Here is a 19,487-nt window from a genome sequence, read left to right as displayed (position 1 = left end):
TTTGTCAAAGCCTGTACCTTGTATAATTGTTGAAGTGTTGTCCACTCTCAGGGGAGTCCCCACAAAAGAAGGTCCACATGGTCAAACCTATTTGCGTAACGCTAGAACATCAACTTCCTTTTTCACTGTGTTGACATTTGTGCTACAGTGCAAATGTGGGCCAACCTGCTGGCACCTTTCTGAACATGATTCAAAGTAATGCCATGGGCATGTGGCAGTATGAAAACCAGTTTTACTTAAGAATGTCCTTGAAAAAGACAGTAAAAATTACTAACTTGATTGATCCGGGCTTTTACGAACAGATCTTTTTCGTATGCTGTGTGACTTAATGGGTAGTATGCAAAAAGCACTCGTGCAATTGAGTTGCGAGCCAAACAGACCACTTTTTTTTTTTTTAAAGATTTTTATTTATTTATTTGACAGAAAGAGATCACAAGTAGGCAGAGACGCAGGCAGAGAGAGAGGAAGGGAAGCAGGCTTCCCGCAGAGCAGAGAGCCCAATGTGGGGCTCGATCCCAGGACTCTGGGATCACGACCTGAGCTGAAGGCAGAGGCTTTAACCCACTGAGCCACCAGGTGCCCCCAGACCACTTTTTTTAAGGAATTCATTTTTGCGTGAAAGAACAACAAACTACGTATTCAGACTTGAATATTTGGCATCCATTTTTGCAAAAATTAACTGAGTGAGTCATATGCAGGAAAATAACTGACATTGTTTTTGCCAGTGATAAAATTCGAGTTTTCAGGCAAAAACAAGGATTTGGGAAAATGTATCAACCACTCTTGAGTATGACATCCTCCCCAATACTTAAGACATTCCTGTCAAGACTAGTGGTGATATGAACAAGTGATTTTTTTCTGTCCTATTATATAATGCAGTGTGAAAATATTTGGAAGATCTGTATAATTCAGCAAATCAGCATTGCTAAACAACCAATACATGATATTACAAAACTATGCGTTTTAAATGCAAAATAGGGGCGCCTTGATGGCTCAGTGGGTTAAGCTTCTGCCTTTGGCTCAGATCATGATCCCAGGGTCCTGGGATCCCAGCGTCCTGGGATCGAGCCCCCGCATCGGGCTCTCTGCTCAGCAGGGAGCCTGCTTCCTCCTTTCTCTCTGCCTGCCTCTCTGCCTATTTGTGATCTCTATCAAATAAATAAATAAAATATTTTAAAATAAGATAAAATGCAAAATAGACCGATGGATTTTAATGTAACAGAGTACAAAATGTTCATTGATACGATTTCAGTTTCCACAGTGCAATTAACTTTTAAGGAACTAGCACTTTTCAAGTTTTGATGTAGTATTGAAGAAGATCCACAGTTCTCTGAAAACACTATTAAAATACTCTTCCCTTTTCCAACTACATGTCTGCATGAGGCTGAATTTTCTTCTAAGGCTTCACCTAAAACAAGACTCCAAGAGCAAATCAGCAGTAATATGAGAATCCAGGTGTCTTCTATTAAGTCATAGATTAAAAAGATTGACAGAAACATAAAATGTCACTCTTCTCACTACCTTTGTTTTGGAAAATAATCATTTTTATAAAAATGTGACAACATGTAATGTGTTTATTATTTTTAATAGTCTTTAATAATGTTCTCTTTTAATTTCTAATATGGTAAATATCAATAGATAGAACTGCAAAAACCAAGCTCTTTGGGGTTCACATAATTTTTAAGCGTGTAAAACAGTCTTGAGACCAAAAAGGTTGAGAACTGTTATACAAATCCTTTGTACCCTCCCTACACACATGCCACCTGACCTGAAGATGTGATTCTTCCCCCTTTCATCTGCTTTCAAACTTTCTACTTCTCATACAATACCTTGGGCCCAGTATTGTACCATCCATACACTGAGAGGTAAGGTGCTTGTGGGGAAGCACCCAGATTTGGGGGTCAGAGAGACGGGGTTTCAAAAAGACAATACCTGCATCCTCTTAGAGCTTTCAGTCAGTAGGGGAAAGAAGTCAACCATAAACAGGGTCCTTACAGGGAAGAGGCATCTAAATCAGGTTGGGAGATAAGGTTCCTCCTCCTTGTAGAAGATGATTCTTAAACTGTCTTAATATTTTAGAAGAATGACAAGTAAATTGATTTGACTTTTCTGTAATGAATGTGGAAGAATGGAGTAGTAAGATCTGGAGCTGCCCAGGCAAGTAGGATTGAATTAGGAAACCTGTCCCCTGTAGCCCTTAGAATAGAAATTGAGCTAACAGGAAGAAGCAGTTGAGAGAGAAGGCTGACAAACACTTTCTCTGAGTGACAAGAATGTGTGTAGTGCTACTGTTCACAATTACTCTTTCTCCTCCCTCCAGAAGGACCACACATCCTCACCTGTTGAACTCAGGGGGTGAAGAATGGCATCCCACACTCTGAGAATGAAAGGACTTCAAGGAGGCATTCCCAAGAAAGCCATGTTCAGTTAAGGTGGAGGGAGGGCTTGTGGAGTTCACCATAGAACAGGCATGGTGAACCAAGTTGGCCAAGACAGAAGGTCGGAGAACAGGGGATGGCAAGAGATGGGTAAGAAGAATGGAGCAGGATTGAGATAAGAGCCTGGAAGGAACTTACATTTCAATCAAAAAACAATAGGGATCAGAGCTCTGGGGGACTGGATCTGAAAGTCTGGTACCAACTAGAAACAAGCCGGTTTCCATGCATGACATAGTCTCATGGCCCTGAGTGGTGAGACCACTGGACTCTGCTGCATCCAGGTCAGCAGTCTACACACTTTGCTCTCAGTTTTGAATAGAATTGATTCTAATAAAATCCAGATTGTTAGGAAACTTCAAAGCTTATCTCTGGATAGGGAAGTACAAAGTACCCAAGGAAAAAATGTGTTGAAACGTAGTCACTGTCTTCAGAAGGCCATTATAGGCACTCAATACTAGTGAGTAAGGCCTAAGGACCAAACCTTTTCTATCAAGAATTTGTTCATTAGGGCACCTGGGTGACTCCGTGGGTTGGGTGTCTGCCTTTGACTCAGGTCATGATCCCAGGGTCTTGGGATCAAGCCTCACACGAGGCTCCGTGCTCAGAGGGGAGCCTGCTTCTCCCTCTCCCTCTGCCTGCTGTTCCCTCTACTTGTACACATGCTCACTCTCCCCCCCTCCCTCTCTTGCTCTCTCTCTGTCAAATAAATAAAATCTTTAAAAAAAAATTTGTTCATTAGAACAAGTTGTTATCAGGGAGCCAAGAGGATTCAGACAGATAAGGTTTCAGTTTGCTGGAGGTCAATACCAAAAAAAAGGCAAGAAGAATGAACCCATAAGATAGTTTCATTATTCCTCCTTACGGTTGAGGAAACTGAGGCACAGAGAACTTGCCCAAAGACACATGGGTTGTCAATAGCAGATTAGGATGCAAACCTAGATCAACCCAACTATGTCTGTGTGTAGAGGTAAAGGAGAAGCTGTTCTCCGCAGAATGAGCTAGAGCAGAACCTCGTTGAGTAATCCAGGGCTTTTCACCCCCGGTTTTCCCCAGTAGAGAGCCCTAATGGACTGAGATGAATACCCCAGACTATCAGTTTTACCAGAAAAATACTTTCAGATATTTTCTATAATTTTGTTTAGAAAAAGCAAGATACAGTGAGTAACCAGTTGTAGCTAGGTTTCAAGTTGTCACCCACTGCTGATGGACAGGTGGTAGCTTCCAGGAACAATATGGGGAGGAGGTCAGGTTAGGCACAACAGGAAAGCATTCCATAATCCACTAGTCAAGTCTGCCATGGTCCCAGGGATGAGGAATGAGAGACTACGATGGATGTGATGACCCCAGGTTCTTGTCTTGCTCAGTGGTTCTCAACTCTGGCTTCAGAGTGAGTCACATGGCAGCTTTAAAAAGTGCTAGTAACCAGGCCCAAGGCCCCGAAATTCTAATTAGTCCATCTGCCGTGTGGCCCAAGCATCAGCATTTAAAAAAAAACAGTTAGTTATTCCAGTGTGCAGTCAGGACCAATATCTACTAGTAGCAGTAGATCTTGGGCACATCACATTCCTCTTTGGGCTTACTGTCCTTGTCTGTTTAAAAAAAGAAAAGAAAAGAAAAGTTATTTGTTAAAAGCTCTTACTGCAGGTATAAAAATACGAGCTTATAGTAGGTAATTATTAATGTCCCTTCTAGGATTAAACACTTTTATGAGTCTTTTTCATGATGTAATCATTCTAAAATAATTATTTCATTTAGGATTCAGAATATATTATCATTAGTGTTTTTCTTGGTCCTTGGAAACAACCTGGTGTCAATGCTGGTATTAAGGTTTGAGTCCCATCATAAGCTACTTGCCTTCCATGGGAAAGAATTGCAACCTCCAGATGGAAATGATGCAAATCCTTCCCACTAGGAGAAGCATCTCAAAGCATGTGGCTCTCCCCAAAGTCAGTCATGGGTGTCACCTTCCACTGCAAAGAGCGGCACTTAACTAATAATACCAAGTAGAAATCAGGACTCTAGAAAGTTGACTGAAAACAATTTTAAGTCAATAGAGAAATTATACATAACTTAGGAGCCATTTTAGTTCTTATATTAAAGATTCTTTTTTAAGATTTATTTATTTAAGAGGGGGCAGCAGAGAGAGAAAATCTTCAAGCAGATGCCCCTGTAAGCGGGAAGCCTGACATCCCGCTGGATCTCACAACCCATGAGATCATGACCTGACCCGAAACCGAGAGTCAGACACTTAACCCACACTCCAAAGATTGTTTTTAATTGACATCCACAAGACATGTAGGGAAAATTATAAAAGACTTGCTCTCAAAGAATGTAATGCACTTTTGTTTTTGACATTTTTTTATTGAGGGATGGAGGTTAAACAAGATTTTTCCCAGTAGATTGAGGCATAGCATATTACAATCATCTTCCACCTCAACATCTAATGCTAAGAAAGACCCAGCAAATTCCTTCCAAGTCCCTTCTCTCTGGCCTTGGTTTCCTTCCACTGTTTATTGTATACTCGAGACTACCAGGGCTTCTCTGCACTCAGCTTTTATGGAAGAACACTGGATATTTAATCTAATTACCAGCACAAATTTATTCTGAAATATCCCAGGTCTAGTGAAAAAAACCAGGGACTAACAAGGCAGGGATTTGCATGACCCCACCTGGAAAGGCATGGGTATGTGTGCTAGGGAAGCTCCTCACTGTGTCCCCAGTGAAGGAGCCCCATGCCCCTCACGGCCTTTGCGCCTGATGGTCAGCAGGGCTGAGCACAGACCTGGAGTCAGACTGCCTGGATCTGAGTCCTGACCTACAACTTCAGGGCACATGATGTTCTGCAAGTCACTTACCCTCCCTGCGCCTCTTCCCCACCACTGGAAAAGAGATTGTAAGAACACCGACCTCACAGAACTGGCGGGAGGAAACCAGTGACATAATCCATGGAAAGCATTTAGCATGACACCTGGCACATAGTAAGTGCTCAGTAAGTGTGAATTCTCTGCTAAGTTCTGTCAATATAAAAGTGCATACCTTCAAGAGAACTTCCTGCCACAAAACCAGATCGGTTTTCTCCTTTGGCATTCTGTTTTGCCTTAAATGTGTTTCACCACCACCAAGTTTCATGTCATACACAGACCCAAAATGACCCGTTTCAAGGGAGTGTCAAATCGCAAGAGTATTTTCGCAAAATGAAAGCGCCCACCCGCACTGTGTTCCCTGCATGGCCAGCAGGCCCAGAGGTCCTAGTCATCACACAGGAGCAGAGTTGGTAAAACATGGATTATTTCTTAAGGAACTATAATAATCAGTCCTTTACATGAAGTGTCTGACTCTGGTGAACCCCAAACATCTAAATACAGACATCTACAGGCAGAATCTGTACATCAGGCTCTTCACAGCCTACTCAAATTCAACACAGGACACCCCGCATTGGCTTATCTTGGGTTATAACATGACCAAAATGGAAACTGCTCATCTGTGTGTCGGTACTTGTGCTGGAAACATACACTTCTCCCAGACAGAGAGTAAGGAAAGTACTTTGCCTAAACTTCCCCTTCTACAGTTTAAAAATTCTTATTGTACTTTCGGGCCAGCTGTTGAGTCATCCGGTCACATTCTGAGCCCAACTCTTCCGTCCCTGAGGCCTGAAGGACCCAGCAGAGGAAAGAGGTCCTGAAGAACTCTTTATAGAGCTACAGCTAGTTAGAGTGGAGAAGAAAGACACAAATTTTGCTGAGGGATTAGGGATTTTAAAAGACCCGTGGTCAAAAATAAGTAAAGGGACACCTGGGTGGCTCAGTCCATTCAGCAGCTGCCTGGGGCTCAGGTCATGATCCCAGAGTCCTGGAATGGAGTCCCAAGTCAGGCTTCCTGCTCAGTGGGAAGCCTGCTTCTCCCTCTCCCTCTGTTGCTCCCCTTGCTTGTACGCTTTCTCTATCTCTCTCTCTCTCTCTCTCTCTCTGACAAATAAATAAAATCTTTTAAAAATAATAAAATAATTTTAAAAATAAAAAAAAAAAATTTAAAGACGCATCTTCTGAGCCCTACCAGACTTGATGAAACTAATAAATCGAGAATCTGGCCCATAGGGGGCAGACCTGCACTGAGGACCGGATAAAATGTCCCTGCTGGGCTGTGGTCTGGGAACAACACCCATAACACTGTTTTAAAATATGATCCATTTCCATTTTCCCTCAGTCGGCCTGCTGTTAAGGATGTCCCGCAGTGGTGGAGTTCTGTGTTTCTTTTCCCGCCAAAAATAGAAACCCTCCGTTGTCTGAACCATCTGTCTGTTTTTAGGAGAAAAGGAGAGGCACCAAACTCCAGATCCCTTTCGCCCTGGACTCGGAACAACCCTCTCCTCACGGAAGCACTTGTCATCTGGAGCTTAGGGTCCGCCTCTGGGGAAAAATTGGCACAATTTCAATAACTCCCTTCCAAAAAAGGACTCCTTAAGTACTTCAGGGCACCTAAGTGGATCTAGAGTTCAAGAGGAACCATGAAAGGACTCCTCACCTCCAACAGAAGATGGGCAATCAGGGTCCCGGGCTTGGCAGAGGCAATAGAGGAAGCCACAGGGGTCAGTGCGTTTGTGCTGACAGGCTTTCTGAGACGGGAAAGCCCTATCTCCGTGACCTTAGAACATGACTACTCAGCACAAATATTCTCAGAATGCAGTGACTGGGCTTTATTTTTAATTTTATTTATTTAAAGGTACAGAAAAACACAAAAGGAAAAAAAGATAACTCTCACTTTTTTGGTGCACTGAAACACACAATATATAAAAATGAAGAAATCCTTCCACTCTCCCAAGAGGTAAACACTGTTCATTTGGTGCCCATCTTTCTGGATGGGCAGATGAGACATTTACTGATTTTTTTTTTTTCTTAACAACAACAACAACAACAAAATATGGCATCGTGTTGGCAGCCTGGGCAACCTCAAGCCCACCATCTGCAGAGGACGGCTCAGAGAGACCAGCCATCTCCCCACAGGGCCTGCTGGCAAAGAAGGCCTCCAGGGGCTGCGCCTCACAGCCAGTCAGAAAAGGAATGTTCCAGACACTGATCACAAAACTTCTGACGTCATCTAAATCATTACATTGAGCAAATTACTATATGAACACAAAAGTACAAGCCACGTAAGAGTACAGAATTTAATGGCATATATATTGTATGTAATATGTAATATATATATTGTATGGGTGTATTGCATATTTTTTCTAGTGTATTATAAGCACTGTAGGTTCTATAAATTTTAACCCCACACTATTCTCTTACTTGTGAGCAGCGGCTGTGCTTGACCCATCATAAAAGCTGAAAGCCAGGAGCTGCCAATTTTAAGGAACAGGAAGCCTTTAAGTCCTGTCCCTGTATCTCCGTGCCCATATATATATATTCACAGAGAATTCTTAAGTGTTCCCAGAACTGTAAGCCAAAGAAATCTTGACAGTAGAACTTCAGGCACTCTAAAAATCTCATTGGGCAACAGGTGTTTCCCAGAGCCACTCTTGGCAATGACTTGCAAGGGGCTGCTTTCCTATAGTCTGAGATCCATGCTCTAATGAAAATTAGTTCCAATGGGACTCTGTCACAGGATCATCACCCAGAAAGAACCACAACCCACTGCCTCCTTTTCAAGTCTGAAAGGACAAAGGGGTGGTGTTGGAGAAGCTCTGAGACCCCTTTCTTTATATCTTGATTCATTTATTTTAAACATTCCTATGGACCAGGCCCTGAATGAGGCCCTGGGGACACAGACGTAGACCCTGCACTCATGGAAAAAGGAAGACAACACAGATCAAGGTTATCATTTATATGATTCTAACTGCAACTGACAGCAAATCCAACCCAAACAGGTCTGTGTTTAAAAAGAGAACGGAGGGCACCTGGGTGGTTCAGTGGGTTGAGCATCTGCCTTCGGCTCTCATGATCCCAGGCTCCTGGAATCAAGCCCCACATCGGGCTCCTGGCTTCTCCCCCTGCCTACTGCTCCCCCTGCTTATGCATGTACTCATGCTCTCTCCGACCCTGTCAATAAAATCTTTAAATAAATAAAAAATAAAAAGAGAATCGACTGGTTCCTATAAATGCAGCCTGCAAGGGTGGAGCTGGCTTTAGGAACAGCTTGATTCAAAGCTTAAACGTGGTCATGAGGAGCCGTCTCTTGCCTTTGCTCCCTCTTGGTTAGTTCAATTCTCAGGCAAGTCACGGTGACCCAGGCAACCTGCGGCTCAATCATTACCAACTTGGGCCATTAGAAGTTGATGAGTTAATGATCCCCAAAACTCAAACGAGTATTCAGGGATCGAGTGCCCTTAGCCCTGATTGGCTCATTTAGATCGCCTGCCCATTCCTGGGCCCATCACTGAAGCCAAGGGGGATGAACTATTGCTTAGTGTAGGCTAGGTCACTGCTCCCCCAGGGGAGGGGGCACCTTTACCCACAGCACAGAGGTAGAGAGCGAGGTTTTGGCTGTACCACAAAATAAAGATACAGTAGCTATACATACAAAATAGGCTGCTGGGCCACAAAAATAGGGACTATCCACCCCATCCATGTAATTACAAGTGAGGAGAATATTTCGAAGGGGAACTACAAGGGGCCATGGGTCACCTGTCCCAGGGTGAGGCAGCTGGCCCGTGTTCCTTAGGCAAGGAGCAGGCATCCACCAAGTGGAGGTTGTGGGTTCTTAATCATAAAAAGGCAAACTCACGGGAAAGCCCAGAGACAGGAGAGAGCAAGACCTTTGGAGGAACTTAAAGATCGAAAGTATGACTAGAGCTCAGAGAGCGGGCCTAAGGAATGGCAGAGATGAAAGGAGTGTTGAATGTCACCTGTCACAGTAGCTGGGGACCCAGTGCTATGTGGGCATGAGGATCTAATCTGACTAGGCCTTTTCCATGCTTAAAACACAGTCTCCAGTTCAACATGGTCTTCAGTGCCCTATCCACTCTCCAGCCTCTTGCCTCTCCCACCCTTGGCCTCTCCCTGCACTTCTGGCCACACAGCCCCAACTCAGATGAACATTGAGATGGGAAGGGGTCCATGTGCAGACACCAGCCGAAGACCTGTCCTCAGCACCTCCTGGCAGTAGATAGTGGCAGGCAGGGGGAGAAGCCAGGCACTCCAGGCAGCACCTGGTCTCCTTATACTTGCCACGGCTGCCTCACCCCTGGACACTCACCATGTGAGCTGAGGCCAGGACAGGGTCAAGAACAAACATGGCAGGTGAGCAGTGACTTTTCAGGGCAAGGAGAGGGCAGCGCAGCAGGGGGCCACAGGCTCAGAAAGGTGGATTCCTGAGCTCCACCGGTGGTCTCTGAAAGCTGCTGAGAGCGGATCCAGTCTCCAGCTTTGAACTCCTTGAGAAATTTTCCGTAGCTTCTTTCAGGAGGGAGCCGTGGGAACAGCAACTTCTTCAGAGTCACAAATATGGGAAGGTGGAGAAAACAAGACAAGTGAGGGTCAGGATTGCATTTAGTGCCTAATAACTCTTACCTTGGGTTCTGCGCAGAATTTTCTCCCTGCTTCCTCTCTGGCTTTTGACCTTTCTGACTTATGGCTTTTGACCTTTCTGACTTATGTCTAAGCTACCCAGTTTAGATGCGTGTTTTTAATTAAAAATTGCCTCCATCACTTTCTGGAAGTAGATTAATAAATAAGTGAAAGAAAGATATTGGGAAAGTGGATTTGGGGTTTTTTGGGTTTTGTTTTGTTTTGTTTTGTTTTTAAGTCCACAGAGCCACCATAGGTGTAAAGTAATTTGCTAGATTAACTCCAGGGCTTCCCCTGTTTTAAAGCGTTTCCCTATCTTACATCCAGGCCGTCAAGGCAGAATCAGGGGCGCCATGGGCCGGTGGCCGGCTTCGCCTGCTCTGTCCGTTGCTCACCCCTGCACAGCACACAATTTCTTCCTGCCGCCGGACAAGTCCAGCTGCAGCTGCAAGCACACATCTGTGTTTAGCTAACAGACCCGCCAGGCTCACGCCAATCATCTCTTTTGCGCAAAGAGACCAAAAACGTGCAAAAAGCCTCGCGGGGGCCCCCATGTCCCGAATGCGGTTTCTGTGCAGTAATCGCCATCTGCGTTTTCTCATTCGTCAGCTAGAAAATTGCGTGCCTCCGGATCCGCTCTTAGAATCTGACCTTCTAGAGCAGCCCCTCCAACCCCCCGGTTGGCAGACTCTTTGGCTACAACTCCAGGCTCCTCCAGGTGCACAGCGACTCCTTCAGATTTGTCCAATTTCCTAAATCTTAATTTTCTATTTCTTGACATTAGAACCACGTGAAGGCAGCGCAGGGATTCTCGTTGGCTGACACCGCAGCTGTCAGAAAACTAGGGAAGTCCTTTCGGCTGCAGGGAAGGTTCCTGTGGGGTCCAGCCCCTGGCGACGCTGGGAGCCACCAACTGGGACACCTACCCTCTTCCCCAGCACCCGCCTGTCCATTTTTCCCTTTTCTCCAGAGTATCTCCAAGCACATTATGGAGATGACCACCAGCTCTTTCAAGAAGGACTTGATCCTATACGAATGCCTATGCACATGTTCCTAAAAGGCTGAGGGACTGACCCAGGCCTTCTCTCCCCACCCCCCCCAGACACTGGAGCAGAGCAGAGAGGGGATGGAAAGGATGGGCTCTAGACCTTTCATCTGATCCTTCCCAGAGCAGGTGCTCCTCCCTGCCGACTGGCCCGCGATTACCAGCACCTGCTAAGCCTTTTCCCAACAGAGAAAATGAGTCCCAGCAAAGAGCCCAACATCATCACCCCTCACATGGAGAAAGGTCAGGACTTGAAATAGCCCCCTTTCATGCTCTACCTCACACCACTTAAGGTCTCCTGGTAAACTAGCCCTGGGTCATTCACCTCCCACACCCAGGCAGCGTCCGAGGTGTTTTGCTGGATAAAAGCCCATCCACTCCTGAGACAAAGATGCGCTCCTTCCCCCTCTCTGAAGAAAGCAGCAGCTCCTGCCGTCATCATGGCTGAACATCAAACATCTTCTCCTGCACTTCGGTAAGACTTGTCCGGTGACAGTTAGTGGCCTGTGTGGAGTTGGGGAAGGCTGGAGGCAGCCAGGCTGGTTAGGAGAATAAGGCAGGGAACCCTGAGGGACGTGAAGAGGAGGAGCCCTGAGCTGCCCACGTGCGGTGGTGACAGGACATCAGGAGTCAGCTCAGCTGGGGGTGGGGGTGGGGGGACTGTTAGGAACGTGGACCCGCAGCCCCCATCCCAGAACTGCTGGATCAGAATCCATCCTGCAGATCCCTGGGCCATGTGAACGTTCGAGAAGCCCTGATTTCCAGGCAACTCCAAGATTGATCAAATCAGAAGTGAGTCTCTAGTTCATTTCTTTGACAGAGGAAGGAGCTATTAAGGAACCCAGACCACTTGCTCAAGGCTACAGTCTCCAAGAGCTGGGATCTCATAACTGGCTGAAACCTGCCTCTTGAAGCGGGAATTCTTTGCTTTGGGGGCTGCATCTAGAACAAAGCCCCAAGCCAAAAACACTCCCTCTGTAAATCCAGGCTGGAACTCCCTTTAGGAATCTGGGCTGAGGCTCCCCGGGGCCAGACTGCAGGGGTGGGGGCATGGGAGGGGCCCCAGCAGGGCAGAGCTTTGAGCTGCTCCCATGAAATAACTGGGCACAAAGTCCCAGCAGCCAGGCCCTTTCGGGCCTGTCCTTTGGCCACAAGCTCCTTCGGAACAAAGCAAAGCCCTTTGGGCCTGGGCCTGACTCAGCAGCTTCAGAGGCAGGCTGGGGACACATTGCCCCAGATCTTCTTGCTGCTCCCTTGAGCTCACTTCTTTGGACACTGCCATGCCTGAGGGTCACAGGATTACACCACCCCCCACCCCGCCCCACCCCGCTAAAGACTTCTCTCCAGAAATGCAATGTAGAGCCCCTGTCTCTGAACTCCGGACCAGTGTCCCTCCTCTGTGTAATCTGTGTAATCTGTCCTACTAATCCAGGCTCCTACACGAGGCAGCACAAACAATTCTGCAAACTTGTGCCCAGTAACCACGCCGGATACTTTCGCTTACTTCATCTCCTTTTACCCTTCACCTGTGGAGACGGGTACTGTTCCTCCGCTTCCACAGCTGTGACAATGAAGCTAGTGGGCTGTGGAGCTAGGATTTAAGTCTGGGTCCTAACTCCAGACCCAGTATTTAACCACCTAAAAGCCGCATCTCACGTACATTTAGTTGTGGAATTTAGCATATTATTTGATAATTATTTAATTGCATGTGTGTGTGCCTTTTCCACTAGACCATGCACCTACCTCCAGGGGTCCCCATCTTAGTCACAGCTTGTATCCCAGTGCTTAGCGTGCCCAGAACGTCATCTATGCTAAACACACTAGGCTGAACTAAATTATTCAGTAAACTTTTACCAAGCAAAATCCTACGTGCCAGACCTGGTGCCAAGAACAAGAGGTACAAAGATGAAAAAGAGAGAACAAAGAAACAAACAAAAAAACCCTGCTTTGGGGCGCCTGGGTGGCTCAGTGGGTTAAGCCGCTGCCTTCGGCTCAGGTCACCATCTCAGGGTCTTGGGATCAAGTCCCGCATTGGGCTTTCTGCTCAGCGGGGGGCCTGCTTCCCTTCCTTTCTCTCTGCCTGCCTCTCTGCCTACTTGTGATCTCTCTCTGTCAAATAAATAAATAAAATCTTAAAAAAAAAAAACAACCCTGCATTAAACATACAGACCTTGCAGTATAATTAGGGACCTGTAACGATAGACGGATTAACAAAGTGTGGTGGAGACACAAGGAGGGTGTCCAGGAATCAGCCTGGAGAAAGGGGTTAGGGGTGACCACCGCAGCTCATGCAGAACCTGAGTGAGATTGGACACCAGAAAGAAATTCACTACACTGGCTGGATCTCTCAGGGAAGAAAGAGCAAAAGCTAAAGCATGAGGGTTTGAAAGAGCCCATTTCACAAGATCTTAGGGGAATAAGAAAGAGACCTTGGAGGGAGTGGGTTTTCGAAGGGTGCCCCATAAATTGAATTCCTCCCTCCCAAAACACAGACCTCCCCCTTCCCAGACAAAGTCCACCCCAGTCAACAAACTTTGAGAAACAGGACCACACGCATCTTTCCTCAGGACAGGAAGAGCAAGATATCCGGCTGAAAGCGCTGTGCTGTGCCTTTTCTCCCAGGTCAACTAATAGCCCATCCCCTGCCCCAGGAGGGCAGAGGGAGGAGCTTTTTCTTCTATAATCTTCCCTCTGGGGAGTCTGATATTCCTTCCAGTCCACAGAAAGAGAAAACTTTGGGAATAACAGCCCCTCCCCCCAGCCCCCCCCAACCCCAGTGTTCAGAGCTGTCACGGGACATGCTACAGAGGGCGGTGCCCAAGACTGAACAGGTGGACAGGTAGCCTGGGGCCACACACAGGCACACACAAGGTCCTGGTGCTGTGCCTTGGGGAGAGCTGTACTCCTGAAGGTGATGGCGAGCCACAAAGAATGGTGAGCAGGGTGGTGACAGGACCAGGAAGGTCACCAGGAAGAGCTGTGGGGGTGAAGAGGGTGGGAGGGTAACCTGCAAGGGTCACCCCAGAACTCTGCCTGGGGCAGCAAAGATGGAAAAAAAGAGGGAATCAAGAGGTGTTTGGGAGGTGACACACTGGACCAGAGGATTAAGTGGGTGTGACAGAAAAAAAGGAAAGAGGGAGTCAAGTTTCCCTCCAGGGTTCTGGCCAACAGCTGGTTGGGTGATGGTATTGTTCTGGAGGCTGAGCGGAGGGAGAGGGATTGGCAGGGGAAGAAGAGCTCACTGTGGGAATGTTGGGCTTGGGGTCTTGAATATCAGAAGATGCCTAGGAGGTACAGATATCAAGAGGGAAAGCTAAGCTTGGAGGGAGAGACCGGGAGTCAACCAAGGAGGAGAAGGCACATTTCCCAGACAACAGGAGGCTGGTGTGGAAAATAGCATGACAGTGAGTCACCCAGGATGGTCTTTCTCTGCCTGGATCTCCTCCTGCTCCTAGGAAACTCCAGGGCCTCTCACACACATCCCAGGGAAATCTGGGGACCCTGGGTTTGTGTGTGTGTGTGGGGGGGGTAACCTTACATGAACTTACTTCATGAACTAGACCTCTGCTGCCACATGTACCCGTGGTTCCCCCCCCCCCCCTGTTCTGCTTACTGTGGGCTCAGACATGCCTAGGGCCCTCCAATAGTGATGACACTAGCCCTGACCCACAGGGCCAGTTCCTGCCATCAAGGGCACTCATGTCTGCATTGAGAAGAACAAATGTGCAACAAGTAAATGAAGTCTGACCACGATGAAAAGTAGTTTCTCTGAAAACCAACAGGAACCAGCTATATCCTAGTCCCTTAGCAGGCCAAGCCCCGCACAGGTCAGGACTAACCCACTCAGCCCACACTGTTGCCCAAACCAAAACCACCACGTCCATGACCAGGAAGGTTCCTAGCATCCCCACACCCTGACCCCAGTCCAAGCTTGCCTTCCTTCCTACACCAGGATTAGCATCTTTCCACAATGACTGATGTTGGAACCATCAGTTTGCTTTCGAAGGGGGAACCTAACCCCATCCGTGTGGTACAGTCTGAAGGCATAGCCAATATAGGCAGTAATCAGTACCCAGGGTCTGGATCGTTCTTTCTTAAATAATATCATCTCTGGGTCCACCATTGGCAAATTCTGTTGGCACTACTCTCAAAATCCAGGCAAATTCTAACCACTTACCACCTCCATTGTTCCCAGCCCAGACTCAGCCACCATCGTATCTTGCCTGAATTAGTGCAACAGCCTCCTACCTGGTCTTCCTGTTTCTGCCGTTTAGCCTGTTCTTAACAAGGCAGCCTGAGCGAACCTTTACGATCTACCAGACCATGTCACTACTCTGCTCAAAACCCTCCCCTGTCCAAAACCCAAGTCTTTACCAAGCCCTGAGCTATCAGCCTTAACACACACACCCATGCACACACATACACACACACTCACACACCCTCAGGATGCTCTGACCTTATCTCTAGGCTGCAGTTCCTTAATCACTGGGCTCCCTTCAATCCTCAAGTGAAGGACTTTTTCTGTCCTCTCAGGACCTTTGCACTTGCTGTTCCCTCCACCTGGAGCACTCTCCCTTGCACACGGCCATGCATCTCCCCCTTCGATCTCACTACACCATCCTAGTGATCATGCCTCCTCAAATGTCAATAGCCACGCACACACACACACACACTTCCTATCCCTTCACCCGTGTTATTTTTCTCCTTTGCATTTCTCACACACATCTTCCTTATTCTGCTGTTTCTGCCTGTCTCCATGAAGACAGGATTTTGTCTTTTTCCTTCCCTGCTGACCCCACCTCCCAGCGCTAGAAGAGTGCTTGTAGATGGGTGTTGGATTAACTCCGTGATCCCTCGGTTGATCTGCGATGGAGGGAACTGAAACAATAGCCGTGTTCTTCCCCAGGAGACATCTAGACCACTGATAAACACACCCGAGCCGATCCCATTCAGTGGGCCCCCAGACATGTCCAAACATGCCTGAGAACTGGGGGACTTTGTTCGGTTCAAACCAGAGTCCTGCTGGAATGTAGGAAGCAGTCGAAACCTGGGTATGAAAGAGATCCCTGGGTGTTACAGGATTTTTTTTTTTCCTTTCAGTGCCCTCAGTTCTTGGTCATGGCACTTGGAAGAATGAAGAGGTAGACCTCTTTGCAGTGAGCAAAGAGACCTCTTTGCAGTGAGACCTCACTTTGCAGTGAGCAGCAAAGTAAAGTTTATTGACCCATAGTACAAAGCCCCCAGAAGAGGGAGGGGACCCAAGGAAGTGGACCTGAGAGGGTTGCCAGGGGAGTTTATCTAGGGGTTTGTATGGGCTCCCTGGTGGGCTGTTTTAATCTGATTAACACTCCACATGCCTGTCACTCAATGAGGTTTTTGTCATCTACCTATCAGGCAGGAAAATGTAGAGGTCTCCTTCCAGGGTGGTATAAAAATCCATTCAGGGTGGTTTCTCAGAGTGGGGACCCCTCATCCCTGCCTGCCTTTCTTCCAACTCTCTTTCCCCACAGGGATACGGCCCCTGAGCAGAGCAGTGGGGCTGAGGAGCGCTGGGAAAATCCAACGTTCTCAAGATGATGTCAAGTGACAAAAATAAAAACAATCAGTAAGGAGCGTGATGTGCTTTGTTCAAGGGAAAACAACCCCTGGCTTGGGGAACACGGTGCCTCTCAGGCACTGGAGAACTCTCCCGAGGGAGCTTGTGTTCCTAGAGCAACAACTGGGGAACAGGGCGGGACTGGCTGGAAGGTCAGAGCCTTCCTTACAAGGCCAGCAGGTCCTGTTTTCTAGGAAAAGGTAAATGAAAGCTGACTTTGCATGTCACATTTCCTTGACAGGGAGGCGCTTCTGTCAGTTCAGCAGATATAGACTTGTGAGGTGGCCGAGGCCATGGGGGCAGCCTCCATTTCCTGGGATGGATGAATTACTGGTATCAAGGCCCCAAGAAAATGTAGCTGGCACAGATGACCATGGTGGGGGGGGGGGCACGGTGACAAGAGAAAGGGTGGCCAGAGGACAGAGAATTTCCGAGGAGGGAGGGAGTGGCTGACAGTGAGTCCTGCCCCAAGGCAGCCACCAAGGAGAGGCCCAAAAAAGCCTTATCAGTGGGCACCTTGGCCTAGTTTCCAGGAAAAATAGTAAGAGCAGGAGCCAGACAGGAAAGGGCAGAAGTCCAAAAGGGAGGAAGTGGAGAAAGGGAGGGTGGGCAACTTTTCCACAAACCGGGCTGTGGAAGGGTCTCTGTAGAGATCAGTAGAGTGAGATACACGAGGGCTTTTTCAGTTTGGAAGAGAGCCTCATATTTCTGTACAGGGAGGAAGAAGCCAAGGAAGACAAAGAAACTGAAGGTACAGGAAATGGAGCGGCTACTCAAAGGAAGATGAGAGGTGGAGCTATCTGTAGCTGGTTGGGCCTTGGCTCGGTGAGGAGATCCCTCCCCCTTGGTGATGGGGGCAGAAGGAAAAGGTTGGATTGAAGAAGCTTGCAGGTGTGAGGAGAGGGAAGGAGATGGAGGAAACTATACCTGAGGACCCCTTTTCTGAAAGATCAGAAGCATTCAACTCTTGATTTCGGCACAGGTCATGATCTCAGGGTTGTGAGATCAAGCCCCGCGTTGGGCTCCACACTCAGCTGCAAGTCTGCTTCAGATTCTCTCTCTCCCTCTCTCTTTGCCCCTACCAACCCTCCAAACTCTCAAATAAATAAAATCTTTAAAAAAATAATAATAAAAGAGAAGAAGCAGAGTCATTACTGGGGGGCAGGGTGGGCTTAAGGGAGTCATCAGGGTTTGAAATCTCTGCAAAGGAAATTCAAAGCCCATGGAAGAGGCTTTGAAAGCAGTGTGTGGAGGCAGCTGCCATTGGACACCACGAGTCTGGACTGTGTGGTGTCCATAGGGGCAGGCTCTGCAGACAGGGCTGGGTTCGTCAGGGAGGAAGGGAACTGGGACTTTGGGCAGAAGAAAGGCAGGACACCATGTGGCCCTGGGAGGTAAACTGACGATGTTAAAAATGCAGAGTCAGAGAACTCAAGATCCTGACAAGGTCCCAGAATAGAATCGGTGGGAGGGAGGAGGGAGCTGGAAGGATAAGGGGTTATGGACAGAGGACACTGCACCCTTCACCCAGGTAGACCGACGAGCCCCATGCTGTGGCCGCCAGGATGGGAGCTGGAGGGAGGTCACGACTATTGGCCTGGGAAGGTCACAGAGTGGGTCAGGGGTGCTGAGGACTCCCCAAATGATGCAAGCATTAAAGCCCTCAGAGCTTGTGAAGAAGAACCAAGCGGTAGATGGAGGGCACAACAAGGTTGGCAGGGAAGGGCCTGGAAGGGACAGAAAATTGCTGTCAAACCCACACCCACCCCTTCTTCCTCAACAATAAGGAGTTTGATTTTTTAGCTGGAATCACTGTCACCCAGACTGTTTAAACACATTGCCCAGCCTAACTGGCAGCTCAGGGTGGCCATGGGCCTGCTCTCTGGTACTTCTGGAAGCCTTCTCGTCTCCTTCGCGCTACGGCCAACCTGGAAATCTCGTGGAATGACAGAAGCTTGAGCTGCATCTTGGGCCGTGAGGATGAGGGTCCCAACCTAGCAATGGCAGACCAGTGAGCAGAGGGAAGCCTGGGTCCCTGAGGACCTCACAAAGCCAACTCATTTGCCCTGGACTGTCTACCTCGGAGACTTCTTTGACTTAAAAAATAAAAATCTTGTGTGGCTGAGACATGGTTACTTTAGGTTTTCTGTCAGTAGAGGAGCTAAGCCTCCACATTATAGATGGCGTAGGAGGATGGCACAGATTTCAAAGGAAGGTGAGCACATATTTGCCTGTCAACAGCAAGAAGCTACAAGAACATCAACAGTGGCTTCTAGGCCTAAGGTAAATTGGAGGTGTAAGAACAAAGCGCCTCCACTCACATGGGCTCTAGGCAGTTGTGCTCCTCAGTTGAAGGGTGGAGGAGGAGGAGGAGGGAGGTTCTGCAAAGAGCTTGAAGCCATGGGGGAGGGTGTCAGTACCGGAAGTGTTTCTAAAAGTCAGACCTGAAAGCCTTGAGAAGGGGGAGCTCAGCCGTGAGAAGCTGGGAGTCTGCAGGTCAGAGCATCCTGTGCTAGACCACAGGAGGGGTCCGTACTCAGGACAGAGGTCAACGATGAGAGTCAGGGGTCTCACATTGTTCAATCGAGTTTAGCCAATGTCCTGCTGAACTTGTGAGGTTTGGGGAGACAAAGGTTCCCTGCAGCAGCTGCCTCCTGATGGCAGGGGTGGGCAGAAAGGCAGCCCGGGTTTGGGAGGGCGGGGCAGGGCCAGTCCAGCCTTGAGGACAGGGTAGGAAGAGGAGGACCCCCTCCCCCACCGCCTGGCCGCAGCAGAGAGGTCCTAAGGGTGGGCCATCATTTTCTCGGGCTCATTTCCCGCTTTGTCTTCTTGAGTATTTCAACTGTGTGTTTCCAACCAAATCTCCATATTAAATTCAGAGGACTCTAATCTCTATTTTTGAAGGG

The sequence above is a fragment of the Mustela putorius genome, unplaced genomic scaffold (assembly GCF_011764305.1).
Source record: "Mustela putorius furo isolate JIRA1106 unplaced genomic scaffold, ASM1176430v1.1 tig00000228_pilon_pilon_pilon, whole genome shotgun sequence".
Classification (NCBI taxonomy): Eukaryota; Metazoa; Chordata; class Mammalia; order Carnivora; family Mustelidae; genus Mustela; species Mustela putorius.
The sequence above is the reverse complement of the archived record's forward strand: the minus strand, read 5'-3'. Positions refer to the sequence as shown.